This window comes from Triticum dicoccoides, chromosome 2A, assembly GCF_002162155.2.
Source record: "Triticum dicoccoides isolate Atlit2015 ecotype Zavitan chromosome 2A, WEW_v2.0, whole genome shotgun sequence".
In the NCBI taxonomy this organism is placed as follows: domain Eukaryota; kingdom Viridiplantae; phylum Streptophyta; class Magnoliopsida; order Poales; family Poaceae; genus Triticum; species Triticum dicoccoides.
The window spans coordinates 381,555,525-381,564,950 of record NC_041382.1 but is presented as its reverse complement, the minus strand read 5'-3'; positions in this window follow the sequence as shown (position 1 = coordinate 381,564,950).

Here is a 9,426-nt window from a genome sequence, read left to right as displayed (position 1 = left end):
GGCGAAGTGGGCACGGGCGGCAGCCAATAGGGAGGCGCCACATGGCGGCGGCGAGGTGCAACAGACACGTCCGTCGGTGGGGGAAGCTGTCCGGCGGCGACGATGATGATTTTTTTAGGGTTTCGGGGGGGAGAAAGATCTGGATTTGGAGGGGGTGTATATATAGGCATAGAGGGAGCTAGGAGAGTCCAAATGAGGTGCGGTTTTTGGCCATGCGATCGTGGTCGAATGCTCTAGATGATGGAGCAGAGTTAGGTGGGTTTTCGGCCAAACTGGAGGGGTGTTGGGCTGCAACACACACGAGGCCTTTTCGGTCCCTCGGTTAACCATTGGAGTATCAAACGAAGTCCAAATGATAGGAAACTTGACAGGCGGTCTACCGGTAGTAAACCAAGGCCGCCTGGCAAGTCTCGGTCCAATCCGGAAATGTTTAATCCCGACACACGAAAGAAGGCTAGAAATGACCATCGGAGGAGAACGAAGCGCCGGAATGCAAAACGGACAACGGGAAAAATGCTCGAATGCCTGAGACGAGCACGTATGCAAATGCAATGCACATGATGACATGATATGAGATGCATGACAACGATAACAACACATGAAGACAAAACCCGAACCCGAGGAAATAAATATAACTTAAAGCCGGAAATGGCAAGAGTTGGAGTACAAATAGGGAAAGTTATATCCGGGGTGTTACAACACTCCACCACTATGAAAGGATCTCGTCCCGAGATCTAGGACTGAAAGAACGCCGGGTACTCAGAACGGAGGTGAACCTCGCGTTCCTAGGTAGCTTCACGGTCGGAATGGTGTGACCACTTGACTTTGAGAAATTTGATTGACTTGTTGCGAGTCTTGCGTCCAGTCTCTTCAAGAATAGCAACTGGGTGCTCACAATAAGTGAGATCTTCTTGGAGCTCAATGTCCTTGAAGTTGACGGTGCGGCCAGGAGTCTTGAAGCACTTTCGAAGCTGAGAGACATGGAAGACGTCATGAACATTTGCAAAGTTTGAAGGAAGCTCGAGTTGATAGGCGATGTCGCCTCTCTTGCTGACAATCTTGAAAGGTCCCACATATCTAGGAGCAAGCTTCCCTTTGATACCGAAGCGATGAGTACCTTTCATAGGAGAGACGCGGAGGTAAACATGATCTCCGATCTCGAAAGCCAAATCACGGTGCTTACTATCATAGTAGCTCTTCTGGCGGGATTGGGCTGCTTTGAGGTTATCACGAATGACTTTGCACATTTCTTCTGCCTCTGTGATTAAGTCATTACCCAAAAGCTGGCGTTCACCGGTTTTGGACCAGTTGAGAGGGGTACGGCACTTCGTGCCATACAGAATTTCAAAAGGGGCCTTGCCCGAACTTGCTTGAAAACTGTTGTTGTAGGAGAATTCAGCATAAGGAAGACAATCCTCCCACTTCATGCTAAAGGAGATCACACACGCCCTGAGCATATCTTCAAGAATCTGGTTGACACGCTCGACTTGACCGCTAGTTTGAAGATGGAAAGCTGTGCTGAAGCGGATGTTGGTTCCCATGGCCTTCTGAAAAGAATCCCAAAACTTCAAGGTAAACATGCTGCCACGGTCTAAAGATATCACTTGAGGAATACCGTGTAGAGAGACAATACGAGAGGTATAGAGTTCCGCCAATTGAGCTGCAGTGATCGACTCTTTGATAGGCAGAAAGTGAGCCACTTTGGTGAGTTTGTCGATGACAACGAATATAGCATCATTGCCACGCTTGGACTTTGGAAACCCAGTCACGAAGTCCATTTCAATGTGGTCAAACTTCCATTCTGGAATGGCAAGAGGTTGGAGGAGACCTGCTGGCCTTTGGTGTTCTGCCTTCACTCTTCTGCAGACATCACATTCATTCACGAATTGAGCGATCTCACGCTTCATTCGAGTCCACCAATAAGCTTGCTTAAGGTCCTGATACATCTTCGTGCTCCCAGGGTGGATGGAGAGGAGAGAATTGTGAGCCTCGTTCATGATCACTTTACGGAGGTCAACTTTGGGTACAACAATACTATCCTCGAAGAAGAGAGTGTCCTTGTCATCAAGGCGGTAGCACTTGTACTTGGACTGACTCTTGGCAATCCCAATCTTCACCTTTTTCACCATAGCTCAAGAAGTTGGGCTTGGTGAATCTGGTCTTCCAAGGTAGGAGAGACTTGAAGGTTGGCGAGGAAACCTTGAGGAACAACTTGCAGATTAAGTTTGCGGAAAGCTTCACAAAGCTCGGGTTGATAAGGCTTGAGAATCAGACTATTGCAGTAGGCCTTTCTGCTCAAAGCGTCAGCAATCACATTGGCCTTGCCTGGAGTACACTCGATACTCGGATTATACTCTTGAATCATCTCAACCCATCGAGTTTGCCTGAGGTTGAGATTAGGCTGAGTGAAGATGTACTTGAGACTCTTGTGATCAGTGAAAATATCCACTTTTCTTCCCAATAGAAGATGTCTCCAAGTCAAAAGAGCGTGCACAACTGCCGCCAACTCGAGATCGTGAGTGGGGTAGTTCTTCTCACTCGGCTTTAACTGGCGAGATGTATAAGCAACAACTTTCTTCTCTTGCATCAAAACTGCGCCAAGACCTTGGAGAGAGGCATCACAAAAGACCTCGTACGGCTTGGATTCATCAGGCGAAGTCAGAACTGGAGCAGTGATCAATTTCTCTTTCAAAGTGTTGAAAGCAATATCACACTCTAGAGACCAACCGTACTTGACGTGCTTCTGGAGAAGATTTGAGAGAGGCTTCGCGATCTTAGAAAAGTTTTCAACGAATCTTCGGCAATAGCTTGCGAGACCGAGGAAGCTACGGAGTTGCTTCATGTTCTGAGGAGGTTCCCAATTCACAATTGCAGACACCTTCTCAGGATTCACGGCAATGCCCTTGGCAGAGATGATATGACCAAGATAAAGAACCTCATCGAGCCAAAACTCACACTTGGAGAACTTGGCGTAGAACTGATGTTCCCTGAGCTTATCAAGAACCAAACGCAAGTGCTTGGCATGATCTTCCTTGTTCTTCGAGAAAACCAGAATGTCGTCGAGATAGACCAAAACGAAGTCATTGGTGTAGGCGTTGAAGATGAAGTTCATCATGCGAGAGAACGTCAGAGGAGCGTTGGCGAGACCAAAAGACATGACAGTGTATTCATATGAACCAAAGCTTGTCCTGAAAGCCTTCTTGGGAATATCTTGCTCACGAATGTGAATCTGGTGATAACCCATGCGTAGATCAAGCTTGGAGAATACTTGGGCACCTTTGAGTTGTTCGAAGAGCTCATTGATGTTGGGAAGTGGGTATTTGTTCTTGATGGTCTTCTTGTTCACTGGACGGTAACCAACACAAAGTCGGTCCGTTCCATCCTTCTTCTTCACAAAAAGAACACCACAACCCCACGGAGAAGAACTAGGCCGGATGAGACCCATTTTCTCTTGAATATCGAGTTGCTTCTTCAGCTCCTTCAACTCTTCAGGTCCGAGCTTGTAAGGACGCTTGCACACAGGTTCCGTGCCAGGCTCAAGATCAATAACGAATTCGACTGGCCGGTGCGGAGGCATTCCTGGAAGCTCTTCTGGAAAGACGTCTTGATATTCGCAAACGACTGGAATTTGCGAGATAGCGTCCAATTCACCCTTCTCATTGAGAGAAAACAGACGGATGGTATTATCCCGAGCGGCAAAGACAATTACATCCTCAGACGAATGAGTCAATTGAATCTGCCTGGCTGCACAATCGAGATGTGCCTTGTGCTTAGAAAGCCAATCCATCCCGAGAATAAGATCAATATCCGAGTTACCAAGAACCACCGAAGAAGAGAGAAACTTGTAATCGCCCAAAGTGATAGAAACATCTAGGGCAATAGCGCTTGCATTCATGAATTTACCCGGAGAAACAACAGATAACTGTCTAGGCAAATCTTGTGAAGGCAACTCATGCTTAGAAACAAATGGCCTCGAGTTGAAACAATGCGATGCACCCGTGTCAAAAAGAACTTTTGCAGGAATATCATTAACAGGAAGGTTACCCATGATCACATCTGGTGATTCCTCTGCCTGAGCTGCATTCAGCAAGTTGACCTTGGCGGACTTGGGATTATGCTTGACCACAGCTGTACTTGCCGATCTCACAGGAGGAGGAGGAGGAGGACGCCTCTGGTTTAAACACTTGTTGGCATAGTGACCCTTCTGTTGGCACTTGTTGCACGTGACCTCTAAAAGCGGACGGTGATATGGAGCACTCGATCTTGGAGGTTGAGATGAAGTCTTGTTCTGAAAGCCAGGGTTGGGTGGGTGGGAAGAACCATTGCCACATTTGCTCTTCTGCTGATACGGCTGACGGAACGGAGGAGGAGGAAGCCAATACTTCTGCTGCTTGGCCACTTGAGTAGAGGAAGAAGGAGTAACATCTCTGACTCGCTTCTTGGAAGCATCGCACCTCAACTGAGCAGCCTCTTGCTTCAGTGCCATGTTGTAGAACTCATCGTATCTCAAGGGCTCGAAGAGAACAAGAGCTAGCTGGATTTCTTCTCTGAGACCACCCCTGAACTGGTATATCATGCTCTTCTCATCAGGGACGTCCTGCTTGGCAAAGCGGGCGAGCTTCTGGAACAACTTGTTGTAGTCATAGACAGATAAAGAGCCTTGCTTCAGACTGCGGAATTCCTCACGCTTGCTTTCATCCACGCTCTGGGGAATATGATGAGCTCGGAAATCTCGACGGAAATCATCCCAAGTGATAACACGTCCACCTCTGGAGTCCTTGTACTGCAGGAACCATTCTGCAGCTTGATCTTTGAGTTGGAAGGAAGCGAACTTGACAAAGTCCTCAGACCTGATGTTACTGCACTCAAAATGCTTGCACAGATCCACAAGCCAATCGTCAGCATCGGTTGCCTCAACACAATTGCTGAATGTCTTTGGCCCGTTAGCAAGGAACTGGTTGAGTGTAGCAAAGTGATTCTGATTGCTGCCTTGATTCCCTTGGTTGCCTTGATTGCGCTCTTGAAGAATTTGCATGATCAGCTGTGTGTTTGCATTGGTTGCGGCCATCACAACTTGCCATGCCTCTGGAGGAGGTGGAGGTGGTGGCAGATCAGGATTCGGAGTCGTGCGCGTTGGAGGAGCCATCCTGAAGAGGTTGACCACCATTAGCACATTGATAGACAAATATTGAAGCTGAATCCAACGGAATGAAAATTGCAACATATAGTCTTCACATCCGAATAAAATGAACGAATGCATTCCTCTTGAAATGGTCATATATCCATAAATTGAGAAGCCACGTAGAATTAAGGTAGAGAAATAATTCAACAAGGTACGGATCAAGAACGAATAATCGGTTAGAAATCCCAATCTCAAACCAATATCCGTGGAAGAAGAACTAGAGCTACTAGAATTCCCACCTAGGAAACTCCCGAACCTTTCCGGTTATGCAATCAGGTGTTGGGGATACAGGGGAAGCATAATATCTCACCCAAACTAGCAAATCCTACATCCAGCTGTATCCATCCTTCAACACATAACCAAGAAACCTTCGGAAACCATCTACCTCAACCTTCGAAAAGCATTCGTTATACAAGTTATGGCGATACTCCCGAACTCCCGGCCCAGTACTGGGTGGCATCGAGGTTATCTCACCAACGAACTGCATAAAAGAGATTTTCGATGTCGGCGTACTACACTCAGGTATTCCAGAACTGCAATGATAAAATTATGATGACAACACCTCAGAGCTCAACTCCCTGGGACACTTCCACTAAACCCCTGACAGGAGGCACCAAGACAATGTTCTCATCATAAAACCATCGGAACGATTCCAAGATACCCGCGTGATCCTAAATTTTTTTAGTGAAATTTGAGAAGAGAAAAGTCAAAACTCTACGTCAGGATGCCTTACCAGAGCGATGAGGAGACTGGGAAGTAAAAAGAATTCCTAATCTCTTCGATATATAATTCCTAAAAGACTCAAAACATTTTTCTAGACATAACTCGGCCGCTAAAAACGATCAAGCAATGGGGCTCCTAAGGTCGGGGAAGGCTCTGATTACCAACTTGTAACACCCTCGATGCGACTATATCTCCCACGTGTCGAGGCACGACTTAGAGGCATAATCGCATTGAAGGCATATGTCGCAAGTTAGGCAATCTTCACAACATCCCATGTAATATAAATAATAAAGGGGAGATAACATAGTTGGCTTACACTCGCCACGTCAATCAAGTACATAAATAACATTACATCATCCAAACACTCATGGCCCGACTACGGCGCCAAAATAAAAGAGAACCCAACATGCGACAACGGCCCCGTTCACCCCCAACTGGGCACCACTACTGATCATCGGAAAGGAAACATAGTAACATTGAGAGTCTTCGTCGAACTCCCACTTGAGCTCATACGCGTCTCCTGGAGCGGAATCATCAGGCCCTGCATCTGGTGTAATAGTAATCTGTGAGCCACAGGGACTCAGCAATCTCGCACCCTCGCGATCAAAACTATTTAAGCTTATAGGAATGGCAAGGTAAAATGTGAGTGGAGCTGCAGCAAGCGACTAGCAAATATGGTGGCTAACTTATTCGCAAAAGAGAGCGAGAAGAGGAGGCAAAGCGCAAGCAAGAAACTAGAGAGCAACCTGCGCAAACATTACTCCAACCCCGTGTCCACTTCCCGGACTCCGCCAAGAAGAGGCCATCACGGTAACACACTCAATTGATTCATTTTAATTAAGTTAAGGTTCAAGTTATCTACAACCGGACATTAACAAATTACCATCTGCCCATAACCGCGGGCACGGCTTTCGAAAGTTCAAATCCCTGCAGGTGTGTCCCAACTTAGCCCATGACAAGCTCTCACGGTCAACGAAGGAATAGACCTCCTCCCAAGACGTTCCGATCAGACTCGGTATCTCGGTAATTCAAGACACTTCGACAGGTTAAAACAAGTCCAGCAACACCGCCCGAATGTGCCGACAAATCCCGATAGGAGCTGCACATATCTCTTTCTTAGGGCACACTCAGATGAGCCAGACGTCAGGTAGGCCAGCCCAGAGTTGCCCCTGGTAGCCCCGGACATCGCTCGGTGGGACCAACACTTAGAGGAGCACTGGCCCGGGGGGGTTAAAATAAGATGACCCTTGAGTCTGCAGAACCCAAGGGAAAGAAAAGGCTAGGTGGCGAATGGTAAGACCAATGTTGGGCATTGCTGGAAAGGCTTTAATCAAGGCGAACTATCAAGGTGTTCCCATTATAACCCAACCGCGTAAGGAACGCAAAATCCGGGAACATAACACCGATATGACGGAAACTAGGGCGGAAAGAGTGGAACAAAACACTAGGCGAGAGGCCGAGCCTTCCACCCTTTACCTAGTATATAGATGCATTAAGATAACATAGCAATATAATGATATCCCCAACAAGTAAAATATATGTTCCAACAAGGAACGCCCTCCAATCTTCACCTGCAACTAGCAACGCTATAAGACGGGCTAAGCAAAGCGGTAACATAGCCAATCAACGGTTTTCTAGGACATTGGTGGGTTAGAGGTTTGACATGGCAATTTGGGAGGCTTGCAAGCAAGTGGTAGGCATCGTAGCAATGGCATAGCAAAAGAGCGAGCAAACTAGCATAGCAAAGATAGTAGTGATTTCGAGGGTATGATCATCTTGCCTGCACAGTTGTCAGAGTTGACTGGATCCTCGAAAGCAAACTCAACGGGCTCCTCATTAGAGAACTCGTCTCCGGGCTCTACCCAAACAAGACAAACAAGCAACAAGGACACAATCAACCACGTGCAAACTCAAACAACACAATGCAAATATGATATGCTATGCGGGATGCGATGCGAGATGCAAAATGCAAGATATGACAGGAAATGCATGAACCTGGACTCAACTTGGAAATCCAAGTGTGCCACTGGAAAGATGAGATGAAATCGCTTGAAAACGATATAAAGAACGCCAGAATCAGAGTTACGGTTTGGGAATGGCAAGCGATTCAAAAATGACACCAGTCTGCGATTTACAGCAAGTAGGCATCTAAATGCAAAGAAATGAACATGCTACACACTCAAACATGACAACAGAATACATGGAAGGGATGCACACAAGATTCTTAACAAAAGTCTAGCACTGAGCTATGGCCAAATCATCCATTAACAGGTTCAAACAAGCATGGCAAAAATGCAAATGGCAAACAGATCTCAGACTTAGTGAAATCAACACTTGTCTGGAATTTCAGATCAGGTAGCCCTCTTTGGAGCAACAAAACTACATGCTATAGGACCTGAACATGGCAAAGTAAAGCATGGCATGGAGCTACTCAAAGAGTTTAACAAAAGTCCCTTAGTGACCTTGAGCCAAAAGGGATCAGAAAATACAATTGCAAGCATGTGAACATAGCAAAAACATAATCAGTTTCAGACTTAGTGAAAAACTGACACATGCTGAAATATAACTCAAGTAGGCATGTATACGAGCTCGATGCACTCACTACAGAGCAAGTCATGGCAAGACAAGCATACACACATCAAGAAGACACAAAATGTAAGCTAGACATGGCAAGAACAATAGCATAGCATGCACGTCTCAACTACAACATCACCGGCAAAATTGCAAACAAGTTGACAATCTGCCCAGATTCACAAAGTAGCAAAACTAGAGCTCGATTGACTCAAGCTAGGGTGATCCATAAATGCAAAAAATACAAGGATGGATAGAGCACTACAATATTAACAAAACTCCCTTACTGATCATCCTCAAAAGAGGCACGGATCACTAGGAAACAACATGAACATATGGCAACATGAGATAAACAGCTCCAGGACTTAGTGAAATCACTAAGTCCCTGAAAACAGAATTAGCAAGTGCACCACTTTGCAAGCTTGCACAAGTCACCACACACATCCTAAAAATACATGGGTTGCACCTCTGGAAAGATGACAAAACCCTTAACAAAACATAAGTAGAACTCACGGGCATATCATGCACACATTAATCATGGCAAAAAAGACAAAAGTGCTAAACGGAGTAACAGATCTGGCAATTAACTCAAGTAGCCCTCTTCTAACAGCATTTCGGGCATCAAGATGAGCTCAAATGAAAATGATGCAATGGAATGAAATGATGTACTCTCTGAGGTGAACGTTTTGACATGCTATATGCATGAATCGGAGCTACAGATGCAAAGTTACGGAGCTACGAATAGAGGCACTTGGATCTGCAGTTCTGGGACTGACGAAATTTTTACCCCTAGGATTTACCGTTCACGGATCCGGATCCAGATTGGCGCACGGATCGAGGTTGACCGGGGCACGCACTCTGGCGAGGCGATGGCGGCCGGGGTCGACGGAGAAGGACAACGGAGGGCGGCGAGGTGGCGCGGACGCGGCGAGGCGGCGGAGGGGGCGACC